At 36.1% G+C, this 20085-nt stretch overlaps 1 long non-coding RNA gene across 1 annotated transcript; it reads right to left on the bottom strand.

The window, feature by feature from the left end:
• Nucleotides 1-1418: 1418 nt before the first annotated feature.
• LOC117007385 lies at nucleotides 1419-12276 on the bottom strand. Its single transcript, XR_004420126.1, has 3 exons — nucleotides 12231-12276; nucleotides 11984-12109; nucleotides 1419-1613 (listed from the first exon to the last, which is right to left on the bottom strand). It is a non-coding gene; the product is annotated as an uncharacterized LOC117007385 (long non-coding RNA).
• Between the last annotated feature and the right edge of the window lie 7809 nt (nucleotides 12277-20085).

The following is a 20085-nucleotide window of genomic DNA, read 5'->3' as shown; positions in this document are numbered from 1 at the left end:
ACCAGGGTCACAAGGATAAATTGAGATTTAGAAAGGAAATGTACATAGTTCTGGGAATCTGAGCTCTTCTGTGCAGTTCCATGATCTCATCATCCACAAACTCATCCTTTCCCACAGCTCTCCACTCACTCTGCCACTTTCTCCTCCTGTCCTCATCAAGCAGGATGTAAGAAAAGGACAGGCTTACACTCATCCCACACTCATCCCACAAAGCACAGCCAGCAGAATCACAGAACAAGAAAGATTATTCCTTTCTCTTCCTCTCTTCTGCCATTTAGTTGTTAAACTAAGGGGAATGCATCAAGCAGTAAATACAACAAGCATGTCTGGAACCAGGTCATTAGTGTTCACTCAGCAAACTTAATAGGTATAAGAGGAAGGAAAGCAGAAGCAGACCCATGTAGTGAGTAGTTTCATTGGCTTGTGGGGCCAGATGTGGCTCTACTGCAGTTTGTGAGATTACCCCTGAGTGAATATGGTCTGTAGAGAGATTAGTCCTCTAGAAGAAAATGGCACCTCATCAGCTGATATTTTGCTTTCTGGAAAACTGGTTATGTCTTGATAGCACAGATTAGGGCATGAAACAAAAGAAAAAAGAGCAATTACCAGTCAAGGTGAATATAAATAGGCCTAAGTCAGTGTGATAGAAATTAACTGACTCGTTTTTATAAGCTAGGAAGCTGTGCAGGACATAAACAAATTACAGAATTTTCCTTCTTTATACAGTAATAGAGGGTCCTTGGAAAGTAAACAAACAGCGAGCACTAGGAAGATTTATGTCATAGCACTAGTTAAAATCCCAGCCAAGAAAGGGAAAAATACCTTGGATTTAGCTATAGCAATAAAAATATTTTTAAAAGAACATATGGACAAGCCTTCTGATAAAATGCTTAGATTATTGCAGGAAAAAAATATGGACTAAAATGTGTGTGCAGAAGGAAAACACATGGTAGATGAGAGCTCAGAATTAAAGAACAAGGTTGTCAGGACCTGGTTTTAGTAAATGCAAGAACTGAGGGTCTCTTTAAGCATTTGATTGCCTTGCAGTCACAGTCTTAGAAACAGCCTCATGGCTCCAGTATAGACCATTAATAGGCCAGATTCTTCACCTTACTAACTGCATCTGGAGCTGTCAGCCTCTGACTTCTCCAGGGGACAGAGAAGGAAAAAACATCACAAATCTCAGCAGAGCTAAAACAATAGAAGCCTTCTATGTACATTTGTTAGCTAAACTGGAACAAGGGAGGTGTGGATGAATGTTCCCCTCTGCAGCTGTGTAAGAGAGGTGCTACTCTCCAGCAGGATGACAATAATAACCAGCTGACAAGGTGTGAGGTATGTGAACTCCTTTCACCATCTCACTGGGTTGCAAGGATTAACTTTTAGAATTGAAGCCCATAAAAGCGATTAAACACTCACCATTGTGGGTGCATTAACCCAGGATACTGAAGAATTAAAGATCCAGAAGGTGGATCAAGCTGCTAAGGTTGAGGTGGCTCAGGTGGATCTGGGCTGGCAACATTAGGGTGAATTATTCATAGTCTGTTGTGGTTTAACCCCAGACACACTAAGTACCATGTAGCTGCTCCTTCACTGCTCTCATCTCCACAGCCCTGGTGGGATGGAGAGGAGAATTAGATAAAAATAAAAACCTGTGGGTTCAGATAACAATTAATAATTTAAATAAAATATAATAATAATAATAATTATTATTATTACACTTTTTAAAAGAAAGAGAGGAATAAAACAAAAAAATCCAAGTAATCCACAATGCAATTGCTCACTCTACCCACTGACTATTTCCCAGCCTGTCCCCCAGCAGTGATTGTTATGCCACAATTGATATCTCATTTTTCTCCATTCCTTTGGTAGAAGAGTGCAGATCACAATTTGCTTTCACTTGGAAAGGTGTTCAGAACACCTGGAATCAGCTGCCTCAGGGATGAAAACACAGGACTGCCATCTGCCATAGACTGATCCAGCCTGCACTGGAACAGAGTGGAGCTCCAGAAGTCTGAGATACATTGATATTGATATTATTGTGCCATGATATATAGCAGAAAAGGTTTTTGAGAAGGGGAAGAAAATGGTCTGAATCATTCTGAAAACTATTTTGCCATGGAACAAAGTAAAGTCATGGAACCTGCATGGGAGAATCAGTTTTTAAACAACAAATGGCAAGATGGATATGGTCAGATGCCCGTGGATCAATGGATGTAACCAATAAAATAACAGCTGTGCTTTCTTAGGAATTGTGAGTTTTGTAGAATGTATATTCCAAAATACAATCTGACTGTTAGTCCTCTCTATCAAGTGACCCAGAAGAAGAATGATTTCAAATGGGGCCCTGAGCAATGACAAGCCTTTGAAAAAAATCAAACAGGAGTTAGCTCATGCAGAAGACCTTGGGTCACTTTGGACAGAGCAAGACATAAGAAATCTGCTCTACAACACAGCCAAAAGGAATGTCTCTACCTGGAACCTCTGGCAGAAGCACCATGTGAGTCTCTAGGTCAATCCTTTAGGTTTTTGAGTTCGTGATATAGAGGATCTGAGGCCTGCTATACTCCAACTAAAAAAAAATATAGTGGTTTGAGCTGCTTTAGAAATGATTTGTGCTGAAGCACAGCTCCTGCTAGCACACTGTCTGCCAGTACTGGGCTGCATATTTGAAAGAAAGGGTTCCTTCTACACATCATGCAGCTGATTCTACACAGAGTAAGTGGGTCACACTGATCACACAACTAGCTTGAATAGAAAACTCCAGTCACTCAGGAATTTCGGAAGTGGTCATGGACTACCCAGAAGGCAAAGACTTCATAATCTCACCAAAGAAAGAGGTGACAAGTGCTGAAGAAGTCCCATGTTGGGTACCAGAAAAGGACCATTGCAGTTTAACCAAGCAGGTGCTTAAATACCACACAGCCATCCACTCACTCATAGCCCTGTGGGGATAGGGGAGAGAAATGGGGGGAAAAGTAAAATGCATGGCTTGAGATAAAAACAATATGACAGGACACAAAGGAAATAATAATAATGATGATAATAATAATAATAATAATAATAATAATAATAATAATAACAGCAATCCTATAAATCCTATATACAAAACAAGTGATGCCCAACTGAATTGCTCATGACCTGCTGATCAATGCCCAGTCAGTTCTGAAAATACCACCCCAAAGCTACCTATCCTCCTGGTTTATACACTGAGGATGACGTCATATGGCATGGAATGTACCTTTGGCCAGTTTGTGTCAGCTGTCCCAGCTGTGTCCCCTCCCAGCTTTTGTGCTCCCCCAGCCTCCTCACTAGTCAGGTGGTATGAGAAAAGTCCTTGATTTAGCATAAACACTGCTTAACAATAACTAAAATATCATTTCTTTTGGTCAATATTCTGGTCCTAAATCTAAAATTCAGCATTATACCAACTGCTAGGAAGAAAATTACCTCTATGCTAGCCAAAACAAGGAACACATTTCTATCAATCACAACATAATATATAATCATAATATAGTAACTATTATCAATTTAATATAGTTGGAAAGATAAGTTGATCTGACCTACTGTAGTTGAGTTTGCAAGGAGTAAAAACATGAAAGAGTAATGAAAGCAAACAACAGAAAGAGTGGGTTTCAGAAAGTCATTAAAAGTTTGGCTTCTCCTAAAATACTTGCTTCTTAATGAAAACTTACAGCTATTCCAGAGGTTTCCAGACTCTGTTTTTGTATTTCCCTTTGGAAGGGAACTTACTGCACTGTTGTAATTCAACCACTAAAACTTCCACACCATGAACAGACCAGGGGCAAAGTTACTCTGATTTTTACATTGTCTCAGAACTGTGTTTTATTACTGCATCCCCTCAGGTCCCTAAGTTACAAGAGATATCAAAGTCAGCTTTCCAAATCTATTTTTACAATAATCAAGCAGGTTTCATGCTTTTTTTTTTTTTTTTTTACATTTTCCATCTGTACCATATTTAATATATGAAACCAATTATATGTGAAATGTAAAATGGTCTGATTTAATGAAAAAAATAAAGACCACATGTACACTTGAGGAGAATGAACTCTGTGTTGTTTCTTGTATTTGTCTTATGCAGCAGAATATAAATACAGGTTTTTGTATCTTGTTCAGAAATGTTGTTGGTACTATTTTTTGCATTCCCATGTCTCAACTTTATTCAAATGGGATGTAAACAATAAATAAAACTATTGCCAAGGTTACTTTTTCTAAAAGTGACTGTTATAATCAGAAAAAGGATGTTATAAAAATGGTATCTAATATTTCACATTTATTCTCCCTCAGTGGCTTCTTTATCAATTGTGCTCATTTTGCAAGTCAAAACAAGATCCTTCTGACTGCCAGTACTGCAGTTCCACATGTTACTTGGAAAGCAGACAATATTCATCTCCTCTCTTTTCAGTGATAAAGATTTTAAAATAAAAACCATACCCATTCATCTGGATGATGATGCAGGAGGTAAACATAAGGCTTTGCAATTCTGCTTTGCAGTTCAGAGAGTGGAAAGCATCTTTATAGTTAAATGTATGAAAATGTCAAAAACCTGAGACTGGTTCTTGGGCTGCCAGTTTGTGATTGTCCTTCTGATGCCAAAGTTTTTTTTACTCTAACAGCAGGCCTTGAGGTAATGCAAGCAGAGACATTAATGCAGCAGTGATTTTGAGTAAGCATAGCAATGTTTAAAATAACTGAAATTATACAGAGCTGTTGTCTTAGTCAGCATCTCCAGTGAGCTGATTGAGAGCTCAAGTCTGGATCTGAATCACAGAACTCTTATGGCACAGTTTCTAACAAACTGTCAGACCCTTAGCACCTTATTTACCCCTGAATGGTATAGTAACAGAAAAACACTCTCAACTTAAAAGTAGACAGGACTCTGGTAAAACTCAGTGTTATGCTGGTTTCCAAGTTTTCTGCTGGACTTTTGGCGTATGCATAGAGAATCAAGGGAATCCATAATCAATGTAATAGATAGTTTTCCACCTTGAATTTCCTTCTGCCTTCTCCATAGCAAACCCATGTTTTTTCTGAGGAATGAGTACTTTTTACATTGTTATACCTGAAGAAAACCTTTTTCTTTGTAGCAGATACAGTGCACAGAGAATAACTTCTGGAAGAGAGACAGAATTAAGGCTGCCATTAAAATGTTGCTCTACTTTTTTTAGTGTTAGTGTTTTGGGGATTTTAGGGCTGCTTGTTTCCAAATAGATATATAATGTGTAATATCAAATAGATATATTATGTGTTTCTTAATAACAAATTATGTCCTCCTCTTTTACATTAATTGAACGAGAAGCAACTCCCTGTAAGAATCTGAAGATTTCTGTTAAAACAGTGAAGGGGGGAAAAAAAGGAAAAGAAAAAAAATTCAGGAGGCTTTGCTTTGGGAATGATGTTTCCCATTTTTTTTCCCTTCACAAATTTAACAGCCAAAAGACTGTTTTTGCTGTGGGTTTAGAAAGTGTAAAACTTAAAATACTTCCAAATGACTGGCACATATAATTAAAAAAAAATTTGCTCCAATTTGCTTACGTTGATTTACTTAGAGTCTTTAAAAAAATGTTCTTTTTGCTAACTATTGGCAATGTAACCTATTGTTTGTTAAGCGGCCAAGATCAATTTACAAACCTTTTGTCTAAAAAAACCATTAAACAGACAAAATTAATGGCATATCGTGTGCTGCTTCTGATAATCCAGTTAAGAAAACAGCAATACGTATGTAAGAAATGTTTTCAAAGTGTCTCTGAACTGTCATTGGAGTAACTGCTATATTGATCATTCTCTCTTTTCTTCTCTAAAGGGCTACATTTATACAGCTCAGATGCCTATCAAAAGAATAATCCTTCCTATAATAACCTTTATTTTCTCTGAGCTTTTAGCATATTTGATGTGCTGCTGCTCTTTAGAGCCTAGAATTTGTAAACAGCATTTTGAATGCCATACAGTGGTTCACTGTGAGCTACCTAAACATATGCACTTATTTAACTACGGAAATTGTCACAGTGTCCTTCACAGCTCTACCTGTAACTGTGAAACTGTCTGTGCTCGAATACTTTGTTGAATAAAGACTTAGAGAAAGATGATAAACCTTTTGCAGTGTCAAACTCTAATTATCACTGATTTTCTAGGTGTTTGTTTGCACATATATCACCCCAGCAAATTTCCCAGGACTTAACTTCTCTTATTTATTTTCTTCCATCCCATTGTCTGTACTCAGCCCTAAACCAGCCTCCTCTTTAAATTTAAGTGAAGTAAACACATTGCCCTCAAGTTGCCCACCAGACATTGGTGCAATTGACATGATTTGCACCAGAATAAGCAACAACCTAAGTGTGTTTACAGTGAATGCATTTGATTTTAGATGTTCAGCCTTGGGCCCTGTCAGGTTACTCTCAGAACCTCCTCTAGCTTGACCTTTCCTTGATTATTTTTTTTCCCCTGGCAGAAACCTCTGAATAAGCTTTTCCCTTTGCTATTGTTTTTTCTTTCTTTGCAGCTGCCTCTCTTCCTAACATACATTTCCCCCACCACAAATAGCTGTCATATTTGTAAATAAGGCAGAAAGACAGACACTGACTCGTAGCCACACATACAGACCACCCAAATTATATGTAGCTCCCATCACATTTCACCTTTCTTGTTTGAAATTAACAACAACCAAAACTGGTTGCTATTAAAGTTCTGGAAAGCATATTAAAGACAAACTCACCAATAAAGTTTAACTATGTTTTTCTGAGCCATATTTATCTGGTTCATGTTACTGGGATTTATGATGTCTGTGTAGTGCTGGACCTTTTTCCCCTGTTTTCATTTCTTTTCCCCTTAACTGAAAATGTAGCCTAGGTTAAACAAAAGCCACAATAGCTATATCCAGTAAAAAGAGAAAATCAGATGCAGTGTGAGATATTTCAGCCAAGCAGCACAGCTAGAAACCCAACTGAGAGGTGCTGTTGATTCAGTTTATGAGTGATGCTGAATAAGCTGGAAGCTATTCTCAAGATTCTTTCTTTCTTGACAGAATTTCTGTCAAGCACTGTCCCATAGCAAATGTAAAAGTCATTTCATTCCTTTTTAATTTCCTCAGATTACAGACAGTCAAGAATCATACAAAGACAGAAAATCTATTCTTAGCTTCACTGGAATGGGTGAATCAGTTCAGATTAAAGAAGAAACAGCACAAATCTTTGACTGTAACTTCAGCCAAACAATTTCAAATGTTCTAGGATAAAAAGGGGTTTAGTTAGCTTTGTGTTATTATTTCTAGCCCATCACTTCATCTTTTCTAGTGACATCAAAATACTAGAATAACAGAAAAAATATTCTCGTGTTTTTTCAAAAAACCTGGAGGCTCTTTTTAGACATATACATAACAGTATGAAGGCTATTTTTTCATGTTTGGCTGAGTTTGAAAGCAAATGAATGCACAATAGGAAATGAAAAGAAATAATTTTTAAAAATATATTAAATTGTATTCTGGGGCAGGTATGCAAATTAGCAATTTGCAAACAAGCTTCTCATACTGGCAGCTGGATCCAGACCTCTTTCATTGCTAGAACTGATGGGCAGCACATGTGTCATATTTAAATCCTACTATCTATAAACTATTTTTTGAGTGTACACAATTTGTTCTATTTAGCTTTGAATACAATATACTATATGTGACAATCTAGTAAATTATAAAAGCCAGACAAAGCAGAGCAGTGCACATTCTAGGACTCCCTATTTGCAAAAGGACCTTTCTGAGCTTGTGCTACTAATGATGTTACTGTGTGCTGCTGGAAGATTTTTTCAAAAGCTTCAGGATTAATTTGCTATCAAAATGGATGACAAGCATTCACACACAAAATAATGATATTTTTAATTCATAATTTATCATGTCATGTGATGTCATAAATTAAATAAAACTGTATTAATTCTAAGTGAAAACATCCTTTCAGGGGTAACAATCTGTTTCCACGTGACTGTGTTTCTCAGACAAAGTGAGAGGGTGTGTGAAATAGCTCTCCCTTAAAAAAAAAAGCATTTTCAAAACCTGGTGAGGAAGTTTACAGGAAGAAATGTCTGGAATGTTAAACTGAATACAGTCATTGTTGGAAGTAAAAAGAGCACAGCAGATTAAAATATTTTTTTAAAATGTTAAAATGAATTTGATAGTACCACTTTTCAGTCTCTCTCATTCAAAAAAGATTATGTTTGTTGCCAATAAGATTAGTTCCAGTGTGGATAGGGTGAAAACTGAGGGCTAGCCTGAACAACCCTTTCTCTAGTGGAGCACTGTGGATGAAATAAAGACAAAATTTGATATCAAAAACTAGCAAAGAGAAATATTTCAAAAACACATGTTATTCTCTCTAGTTCTTTCACTAAACTCTGAGGGACAAGAAGTAGCATAAGCTAAAAATATTCAGGAAAAATTGTTCAGGTAAACTTCCTCGCAGAAATAATGATAGAGAGCACAGCATTTAAGTAGGAAACTGCACAAAAACCCAAGCAATTCTAACAACTCCCATGCTTCTGCTGCACTTGTGAATATCAGAGTGCCTTGGAGACAAGGCTTCACTCTTGGCTAGAGGAGTCCTTGGGGAGGTGGGAGTTCTGGCTCAGATGACTCTCCTCAGTTTGCTTTCCCTCCCCTTGCTGGCTGTCCTCATTCTCCTCAGAGAACTCACACTGCATCAGAGGGAGCATAAAGCATTATCTGCTTTGTTCCAGGAGATGGCTGTGAAGTTGGAACTGAGCTACTTGACTCTATTTGGATTTGGCTCATTATGAGTATACCCAAAAAAATCACACAAAGGAAAAATTGCAAGCCAAATTTAAGGTGCACCTAGATCTCTAAGGGGTGAATGGAGATGTAAATGCCAGTCAAACACAAAAGAACATTTAGGCACCTTGGAATTCATCTAGACTGTGCAATGGCCAGGCACAAACTCAAGCTAATAGTGGATTTCTACATGCACACATTTTGGGTCAGCATGATACAAAGATGCAAACTAGGTATTAAAAGCAAATGCTGTCCTGCTAATGCAGAATCCTGACTACAAGCAGTACATCTTTAGCCAGACACTAATTTTACAAAAAATGGAAATGTAATCTTGCAATCGCAGTGCAGCCTTCTCCAGTTTAAGCCTTTTAATCGTGTACCTGGGAAGTGTATGCCCACTATACATTTTTTCTGTGAATATAGATTCGGATTAGATTTCCAGGCCTCTTAAAACAGGGAACTGTAAATGTGCAGGTAGCTACAAATGGAGACAGATCAATACATCACATTTTTGCTGGTAAAGTGGAGTCAAATTGCTCCTTCCACTTGAATTTGATATTAAATTTATTACTTCTTTTCAAGTTCTAAATACCATTGATATAAATATAATTAGAAATTTTCTGATAGTACAATGATTTTTAACTTAGCAGGAAAAGGCATAACATGATCTGAAGGCTGGAACTCTAATGAGGTGCAGAGAACAGTATTCTGCACATGAAGAGGGGTGCTACAGCTCGTAATGGTAGGTCCCAGAAACATTTGTACTAAAAGTTGGTATGTTTGTACCATTTAAAAAAAAAAATAAAAATATATGGACCTTCAGCCCAAAGAACTGAATTTCATCTCTGATTTTGTCAACAAACTCCTGTTTCAAATAAGTGAAGTCACTCATATTAAGCTTTTCATAAGTGACTCACCTAATTTCTAATTTTCTGAGAAACCATCTTAAAAACATAGTTTGTTTTTCAAAGGTCCTGAATAGTTACATCTGTAATTAAAGCCATGAGAAAGACACAAAAACACATAGAAAATGCTTTAAGTATTCTAAAGTCATTGAAAAATCAATATTTTGTGGTACAATCTTTGAAAGTTTAAGCTGCAGCTATTTTGGTACATGTCTTGCTCATAGGAAAATGGAGATTATCTTCTTGCATTACCTAATGGGTATTTTGATAATAAATTAATTACATATAAGTCAAAATTTCTGCAATACTTAACTACCTAAGAAAGTCAGATGGAAGGCTGGTAGTATTTTTTTTTTTAAACACATCACACATCCCTGTGCCTACCCTGGATTCTCTATCTGGAATCACTTGTCTCCTTCACACACCAGTGATATGAGGGAACAAGTTTCAGACCTATACCATCTCTACTGCATTTCTTTTTGATTTTATTTTTTCTTTGTGCACTGGTTTTCATGGAAATTCAGTTGAGCTGATCACTCATTATATACATTAATCATCATACACTGTTAACAGCTTTATGTTAGTATAGTGGTGTTTAGAGATTCAGGAAAGCATAAGGCTCTCCAGTTTCATCAGACGTGTTCTGGGCAGACAATAGTGTGTGGTTAAAAAATACGATACTGGAACAAAGAAAATTACATTCTGTCCATATTTCACTTGAAACAACAGCCAACCACATTGCTTATAGCAGTCAATTTGGACATTTCTAGGGCCCTGAAGAGAGATGGGAAAGCTGTTGGGCAGAGCCATCAGGTGTACTAATGAGATAAGGGAGCTGGAGAGATCCTTTGAAAATAGTTGTTGGAGAGGTTAGGAGGAGGGAGTTTGGAGGTTTGGGTTTTTCATTTTGGGGCCACATATGCTTCAGGAAAGATTCATATTTCCTATCTCAAAGGAACACACATAGTATACCAGTAGGAAATACCAAACAATCATAAACAGTGCCCAGCAACTTCTGCTCTCAGTGGATATAAGTACAGAGATGATGAAAAGGCAGCTAAACACCAAATTGAATAACACTGACTCTAAAATAAATCACAGTACTCAGTTCAAGTGTAACCAATATTATCCACATTCTTTTGCCAAAACAATAAGAAATTATTGTCAATTCTGCACAGACGTTTTAAGACAACATTGCTTTTCCTTCACTTCTAGAGGAGAAAATTGTTGCATGGAGAATATTTAAGAATATATCTTTTTTCTTTATCAGACATTCCATAACTGACTGATCTGCTTATTCTCTTGGAAAAAAATAAATCAATAAAAACAATTAGTTGAGTCGAAATTATATGTTTCAGTTTAACAAAGTTCAGTTTTTCTCAAATGTGGGTATACTAAACTCTGTTGATGAGTTCAAGTAATCTCGATTATTCAAGTAAACTAGAAATTATTCGGAAAAATAGATATTTTATTTATGGGATTATTTAAACTATTTTTTTCACTTAAATATGATCGCTACTTGCTTAAAACATACACAGATTGTTCCAAAATGATACATGACCCAGAAAACAGAGATCTGAAGAATTTTCAGTATTTCTTTTTAGCTTGCAACCATTCTCTTACCAGTCAGTTCATGCCCATTAAATTTTATATGTATTTTCTTCCACTAAAGATGAGAGAAAACTGATTCAGAAAAGTTATTGTGCTGGATTTCTTCAGTTTAAGGGAACACTTTCACTTTTTATATATAGAAAAAAAAAGGATATTAATAAAAAATTCACATGTGCTCTTATGTTCATTCAAAGTTAATGCTCTTTGGATCTTTTGTTTCATAAACCTTTGGAGTTTTCTGGAAAAATATTCACACAAATAAATGCTTTGTATATTTTAAAAAATAAAAATAACTCATTCTGCTTTTTTATGAACATGAGATAATCATGTCTCTTTTGAAACACCACTATGCAAGTGTAAACTACAAAATGCTCTCAGATCTTTAGGAGATCAAAAAGCTCATAGCTTTGAAAGTCAGTCTCAGTTAACTGCAGAAACTTCTACATATTTGGATATTTTATAATTGTTAAAATTTTGAAAGTTTAAAGACAGGACTAAGATTGACAGAAAGTGGGGTAAGGTACTTGCATGCATTTGTGGTCGTATGGGTTCAAAGGAAACTAGTGTACAAATCTGCTTGTAGAAAAATTAATTTGGACATCTTAGCCAGCAAGAACATTAACCTTTTCAGACACTTTTATATAGATTTATTCAGAAATTCTTTCCCTAATGATCTCACCCAGGCTTTGCTTTGACGTAACTGGGGCTTGTGTATCGAGCTGCTGAAGATGAGTAGATTTGCCCTCATTCTATCTGAGGGAGAATATTTCCTCTTTCCATCCAAATGAGGTCCTCCCAGACCAGTCTATTAGGCAAGGAAAGGAATAATGGGTCAGCTAAAGATGACAGAACACCATGAAAAACAAATGTCTTTTGAGACTAATGCATTGCAAAATCTTCTGATGAAGGAAAGAATGGGTGAATACCTTTTCTCTCTTCTCTTCTCTTCTCTTCTCTTCTCTTCTCTTCTCTTCTCTTCTCTTCTCTTCTCTTCTCTTCTCTTCTCTTCTCTTCTCTTCTCTTCTCTTCTCTTCTCTTCTTTTTTTTTTTTTTTTTTTTGTTCCTAATAGAAGATTAAGATATAAGAATTATCTATTTGTAAAGCAAAGGCAAAATTCATGTCTGTCATATCACTTATCATTTTTATCATATCTGAAAATTATGCAGTGTATATTTTTGGCAAAACTTGAATCAACACTAAGGGTCAGGGGCACTATAATTCACTAACTTAGCAATGAACTTACCTATTTCTGTACTTCACGATGCTATCCTCTAAGAAAAAAGAAAACCTTATATAAAAGGAATACAAAATAAGAATGTGGTAAGAGGAGGAAGCCAACATAAAACAAATCAAGGATCAACACAATATCTTAGAGTTATATTTTGTCACACTCAGCTGGGACATGGGAAGGAGACTAATTATAGAAGTTAGAAGGGTCAGAAGTTAGGAAATTAACCTTAGATTTAGAAGACTTACATTCTATTCCCTACTGTGCCACAGACTTCCTAGGTGAAACTGGTCAATTCCTTTTGCTTCTGTCTTGATTTCAATTCTTCATATGCAAAACCGAGGATAATAGTAGGTACTTCCCCCACACATTCTGTTGATGATTTTCATTATTTGAGTGCTACAGTGGTTTAGATTGTATAGATTTGGATAAGGGCAAGAGAAGGACAAAAGAAGCAGCATTTTTCTGAGAAACTGAACTGCCTACAGAAGAAAAGTCTCTAAAATAATTATAACCATTAAGACAAACTCTGCCTTCAGTGGGTTGCAATTCAGATAGCTGAAATTTATGCTGTAATGTCACCGTGGGTATTTATTTCCTTAAATCTCCTCTTTGTTTAAATCAGAGCCCTACCATTACTTTGGCCCAATTTTTGTGCTGAAATAGAATGGTATTTATTAATAGGTTGCTCTTTTAGTATAAATCTACAGTTTAAAGTAACTATGAAAGTCAAGATAAAACCAGTGTCCAGAAGTTCACAGAAGCTCTGGTAAGGGTGGCACCTTTTTTGAAAGTGTTCCTAAATTACATCAGTTGCACAGTTTGTGGTATTTTATATACTTATCTAGTTGATGATTGAATCTGTTTCTGTACATTCATTTAATTAAAAATCTATAGTTTCTTCATCTTATGTTTATTATTTTCAATATAACGGATAAACTGCTGAGGCTGAAGCATATAAAACCACTCTGAATCCAGTATAGTCAAGACAGTTCTAAATTGCATCAAATTTTGAGATTCTTCCTTTAAAAAGTCAGGCCATGAAAAGACATTTCACAAGGAAAATTAACGGTAGCAAAAAAAAGTAGAGAAGACCAGCCAATAGATTAATTTAAATGCACACCCACAGTCTCTTTTTTTCCTATAGCAAATAGACAGACAGCTTAGCTGTCTAAAGCTTTCTCTCACCTTTTCAGCACCTCTGTATATCACTTATCCACATGGGTATTCCAAGGGGTAAATAGGAGTAAGATCAATTAACTGGGCAGTGCAGTCTAATGGAGCTGTGGCCCTTGTTATGTTCCCTGTATTTGGGTCACCTGCTCCAGTACTTCTTAAGAGGCATCTGCCAAACTGCACAGTGCTCTTCCCTGCTTGTGCAGGTAATGTTTTTCATGTGGCCTCTTAAATGGAACAATTTATCCTCAGGGAAGTGAGTCACACTTCAGTTAATGATGATGCTGAAGCTAGTAGGGGACAATGTAAAGGTTAACATGAATATTTTGCAGCTGGTCCATTAACAGAATCATCATCCAGTTTTCCTGGGAAGAGAACAGTGGTTAGCCTGGTCCTGGTCACTATAAATGTCTGTAAAATGAAGAAGATCCAAAGAATAAATTTAATTCTTGCAAGAACTCACTAAACAGCATCCAAAGATAGGGGAAAATATTTCCAAATTTTTAAAATTCATTTAATCAGGTATAAATGTTGATCTCAATTTGACAAAATCACCCCTTCAATCCACCCCTGCCAGGGACTTTCCAAGTAAATCAACTATGATTTAGAGCTTGTTCATGACTCTATGCCCCTCTGATAAAGTCCTAGACTTACAGACTATTGAAATTAATTAAACTACTTATCACTAGCCTTTAGAGTAGGCTATAAGGACAATATAAAAGTTCTGAGATTAAGTTGTTCATTAAAAGCAAGAATCATCAAGAATTGATAGGTAATTTATTTCCAAATATAATGAAATATCTACATACATAACAATTACAGTGGTATAATAGGTCATGTCAAAATGGTGTGAAAAATATTAAAGATTAGAAACATCTAATCAAAGATTTGTAACATATTATTTTATAATAGAGGTCTAGCAGATTTCCATTAGCCTATAAAGAAATCTCTAAGTAGGATTTATAAAATAAATTCAATTTTCTTTTCTGAATTCACAAGTCTCAATATATAAAAGACTTTGCATCTTAAATGAAAATAAAACACAAAAATTCAACCACACAATAAATATTGCAGAAACAAGAATTTTTTCAACACCCGTGAAACCCTACAAATTAGGAGTTTAATGTAATATTCTGCATATTATTTCATAGCTAATTGTATTTTCATTATTCTTATTATATATGACAGAACATTCATTAATTTAGGGTTTCTGTTGACATTTTAGTTTTTTGGTTTTTTGTTTTTTTTTTTACTTTGGGCAGCATTCTTGCATGCTGCTCTGAGGAAGGTTTGAGAGGGTGTGAATCCTGAGTTTTTTCATTGAATATTTGAAAACAAACAGCTTAGAGTAGTAAATTTGCAGACAGATTATTTCAGAATATCTTTCTTAAAGCATAAGAATAGACTGTTTTCCTTGGTTGTTAATCCCAACTCCCACTCCAGTAACAGATCCTGAAGACAGCACAGAACCCAAGTGGAAGTGCGATCAATATACCAAAAGTTGTAGTTCAGAAAAATAAAGATGAAATAGCTCTCCTTTGCACCTAAACACCTAAAAAATAATTTTAAATCAGTTTACCATCTCAAGATACTTTCCTTTCCTAAATGCTTTTTCTATTACTCTTTATCTCATACAGTTTTAAAACAATAACAAAGACAGCAAGGCACTCTCTGCATTGGATTCTGTTGTTTCCAGGATTTATCTGGTATTTGTGAGATCTCAAGACCCTGAGTGACAGCAAGCATACCACTCAACACAGTTCATTTAGTAAGAACTGACCAGGACCAAACTCATCTCTCTAGTCAATCTCATGTTGATTCTACTATGCAAAGATTTTGTGTACAGAACCAAGAGAGCAAGGGACTTAAATACAATAGATGACATGAAGTCTAGCCCAATTTTAACTTAAGGTTCGTGGTGGACTAACCCAAATGAAACATTGATGATCCCATTATATGCTATGTGACTACCAAAGGATCAAAATCAAAGCCACAAATAACTGCCATTTCTTAGGAAGATTCTTAAACATGTTGATTAAATTTACTCCTAGCCATTGGGGTTTTTTTGTGTGGCTGCTGAAGCAGTGCCTTGTCCTGCAGTATTCAAACTGACAGCAGCCATCCATAGCAGTAATTGCATATAGCATTCCCTACAACAGAACTACAGTTGTCCATATTTGACCCTGGAAGCCACTCATAAGCACACAGACCACTGGTTAAACAGCAGACGGATCGGGAGGAGTGGGAAGTTCCCAGCTTACTCCTGCCAGAACCTGGCTGTGCTGCTTGGCTGTCAGATTTGGCTGCCACCAAAGGGGAGAGAGACAGATTGTGCTGCCCTGTGACTGAGAATGCTGCAGTGCAGATCTGGGGATCCCCCTTCAGAAGCAGCATGGTCTTTCCCTGGACCCTATGTGCAACACTGACTGCCAGGACACTTCCCAGGGAAGGATTCCCTCTGCCTCTCCCAACATAAACTTACCTGTAAGGGGGTTCTAGAAGCCATTTCAGAGTAAAAGCTTTATTCTCTCAACATATCCTTCCCCTTTTCCCTTGGTGAAACTCATCTTTCTGAGTTAAAAGGGAATATCTCTTATGGTGTAAATAGGAGTCCAGCCTAACATCTCTCTAAAGACACTTATAATCAAATAGCATAAATCATATAGTTAACCTTCTGACACAGTAATTTTAATTAATACATTTTTAATCATACATGACAAGTTGTATTTGCTAATGAGTGATGACACTGGCTAGAGAAAGAAGTATGGTATTGAGCCTCAGAAATTTTGCATTAGGCATGGCTGTGTGGATTTTCAACAACGACCTTACATCCCCATTCAGGAAAGCTCCCAAGCTGAAGCTTCAATATGAACATATGAGCTGCCTATAGACATTCTGGGGGAAAAAAAAAAAAAAAAGCCCTTTGAATCAAAGTCTTCACTTCCAGGTAGTTTTTTTCTCACCATGGACAATAGAGACTACTTAATCTAATTGCACTCTCACAAGAACAAAAGGATAATTTCAAAACTCTTTGGGGCTAAAAGATGTCGTTCACACTTTCATCTTGAGATAGTTTAATTGTTAATCTCCACAGATGAGTTTTTCTTCTTAAGAACAGTGAAGGAAGATGGAGGAAAAAGGTTTTATTTGCTTGTAATGTTAGTGATGTGTTTGATGGTCCAGTTCACTAGAAGATCAACAGCATGTGAAGATTTCCCCAGAGACCTTCATCATTAATGGTGTAGATCTCATCACAATTCAACACATTTATTGCTCTGTCTCTTTTCACAGATGGCTGTGACACTAGTTTTCCTCCTTGGCTTTTTTTAGCAACTGTACTTTAAAGAAAACAAGCTGGACTAACAAATCTTGTTAAGATTCTAACATAAAGCACTAAAAGGGTAGAAAAAAGTCTCAGTTAAAAGTGAAATGTACCATATGCCCTCGAACAACTATGTATCATTTAGAACTGCCTTTGTGACTGTCTTATTGTCCCCAATTGCACCTGGATGTATGTAGAGATAAAACTTTCACTACAAGCTGTAAATATCTCCCTTTACTTTTTTTTTTTTGTCAGTTCTGAAAAACACTTTTCTTTGCCTAGTCTTTTTTCTGAGAAATTATATATACAAAAGCTATGCAACAGTTTCATAGATATCCTCTACTATGAACATTTTCAGTTCAAGAATGTAAACCAATTTTAATTAATGCGGATGAGTTTTTAACCTACTTCCTTTTTACAGGACTTATTAAAAATAAAAGTGATGTATGGAGATTCACTCTCTTTGAGTGTGTGTTATAACCTTTATCTGCATAATAAAAGAGACTATGCATAAGTTTAAGAATAATCATAAATGTATATTAATGAAGACACTTATAGACACATGAAAATGTATACCAGGTTGGGAAAAAAATCTGAGTTATTAATGTTGACAAATTCAATACAGATGATGTTATGTATGTTAATATTATTATAAATCCTTATTGTTATTCATAGGCTTATATTAATATTGTCATTATGAATCATAATCTGTCAGTTCCCATGAGAAAATAAAAATACATTATGGCAATACACAGTGGCAAAGTGGCATTGTCATGTTTATATTAATGTCAAGTTCAAATTAAAATTAGTTCTAAAATTAGTGACAAAGACATTGTTTTGCATTTAAAAACAATCAGCATTCATGTTAATGCTGCTAATAAATTGATATTGAAATAACCAGCTTCAATAACCATAGATTGAATGTGTTTGTTGTCAAAGTAAATGGAAATATAATATTTCGAAATTGTTATTACTGAGCAATGAATAAGGAAAATAATGTGCAGACTCTGCTTATAAATATGATAGTTCTGATTCTTTTTCTTGATGACATTTATTTTGCCCTAGAGTTGGTTTATGGATGTCACCCTGTTTCACTTTTTTTTTTTCCCCTTATGCCACAACAGTCAGGTTCAAGAATTGCTGAAGGGCATAGAGGGCTCTGAGATCCAAACAGAGAGTAGTCACTGGGTATCACAGGGTTGACTGAGCAGGACTTCACTTTCCTTCATCCCAGCTTCAGTTTTGGACCACATGCAGTGTTGGATTATCATTGGTCCAGCCTATTGCTAGAAGAATCATGATACCTATTTGCTTAGTTACATTTCCATTTAATTTCTTAAGAAATATTTAAATGGGAACTTATACTAAAGATAGAAGGTTTATTAATATGATGATTGAAATTGTTTCACCTTTCTTCTTCAGCGCTGTGTCAGTGTTCAGTTGGTTTTTTTTGTATATATGGTACAGTCAGCAGTTTTGTACTGTTTTCATCAGGTGAAACAAAGTACCCAGGATCTGCTAATAACAAATAGAAGCATAAACCTTCCACCAGTTTTTTTCTCCCCTATTTTATTTTGCTTGAGACAAAAATTTTTAGAAAAAAATCTATGTACAAATAGGGTTTGGTGTATCATTATGTCCCATACAAAAGCTGAAACAGTTGTAATACACTGTAACATATAGTGAGCACCACTTGTGAGAATCAGAGCTTGGATTGAATTACATTGCTAATTTGAAGACGATTTAAGAAAATCTAATAGCTGATCCTTTGAGAAATATGATATCCATTGAGGGAGAGGTTAATTTTGAAGGAGTTGAGTGGTATATAGATTCTCATGGACACAATGTACTTTCTATAACTACTACTACTTGCAAATGAACATCTGTATACACAAAGGACTTTGAATGTATATGAGAAACTATCTCTTTATACAGTCATTTAATTTTCATGTTTACTTTCCAAAGATACTTCACAATGTAGATAGAGATTTTCATATTATCCTACAATGAAACTCATCCTTATTTTCTGTCCTAGTTTGGAGGACAGGTGTCTGCTGAGAAAGGCAGGAGCCTCTCTTTGAAATGGAGAATGTAAACCCCCTCCCTCCAAATCATTATGATTTTGAAATCAAGCGACTCTTAGTTAAAGATATAGGAATTAGGAATAACATTTCTTTACTAGGGAAATTAAAACGGAAATACAATACTACAAAGAAACAGATCCCAAGCCCTGACAGAGTCCACCTGACACCCCGTCAAGTCAGGGTGTTGGGAGCAGTCCCATTAAATGGTGGCTGCATCCTCCTGCAGTGACAGATGTGGCTCAGTTGGAGCAGTGCTCCTGCAGAAGGTGCAGTTTCCCTCCAGAGGTCCAGTGGTGATGTGGAGAAATCCAGTTTTCTTCTGGAGTCCAGTGGAGAAAGGGGCTACCTTAGTGTCCCAAAACCTCTGTTTTATCTTGGTAAGAAATGTTGGACCCTTCCCCCTGGCTGGAGCAACTTCCAGTGGGATGAAGTAATTTTATCAGTCACACAGTGGGACTCAATGGCCATTAGCAGAAAATGACTCTCTGGAAGAAGGATGGGTTGTGAAAAGATAAAGAACAATGCCCTGCCTGGTTTCAATTGATGGCCCATTAGCAGAACATCTCCCGCACAGATAAGCATCACCGCCCCCACCCTCAAAAGATGGTGATAGAATAGATACCTTTTATCCCACTCTGTATTGTAACCCCAGACATTTTCATAAATATTTGGGCTTAACTAACGATACAAAAATCTATACAATGATAAACTATGCACAGGATGTATGCATGAAGAGTTTTTTACCCATCTTTCTATTCACTGACAGGTTACCTGTCATTCAACTTATGCATTACTGGTGTCATATGGACATTGATAAAAAAAACAAAAACCTGCATAGGTGGAGCAACCACACCCAGTTGTTTTCTCACTTGAGAAAACGTGTCCCACTGTCTTTCACATTAGTGCAAAGACTCTAGATTATTGCCTCCTCTGAGTTGAACTGAATTCTGCAGCCACACTGGTTAAAATA

Source organism: Catharus ustulatus, chromosome 1, assembly GCF_009819885.2.
Source record: "Catharus ustulatus isolate bCatUst1 chromosome 1, bCatUst1.pri.v2, whole genome shotgun sequence".
NCBI lineage: Eukaryota > Metazoa > Chordata > Aves > Passeriformes > Turdidae > Catharus > Catharus ustulatus.
The sequence above is the reverse complement of the archived record's forward strand: the minus strand, read 5'-3'. Positions and strand labels throughout refer to the sequence as shown.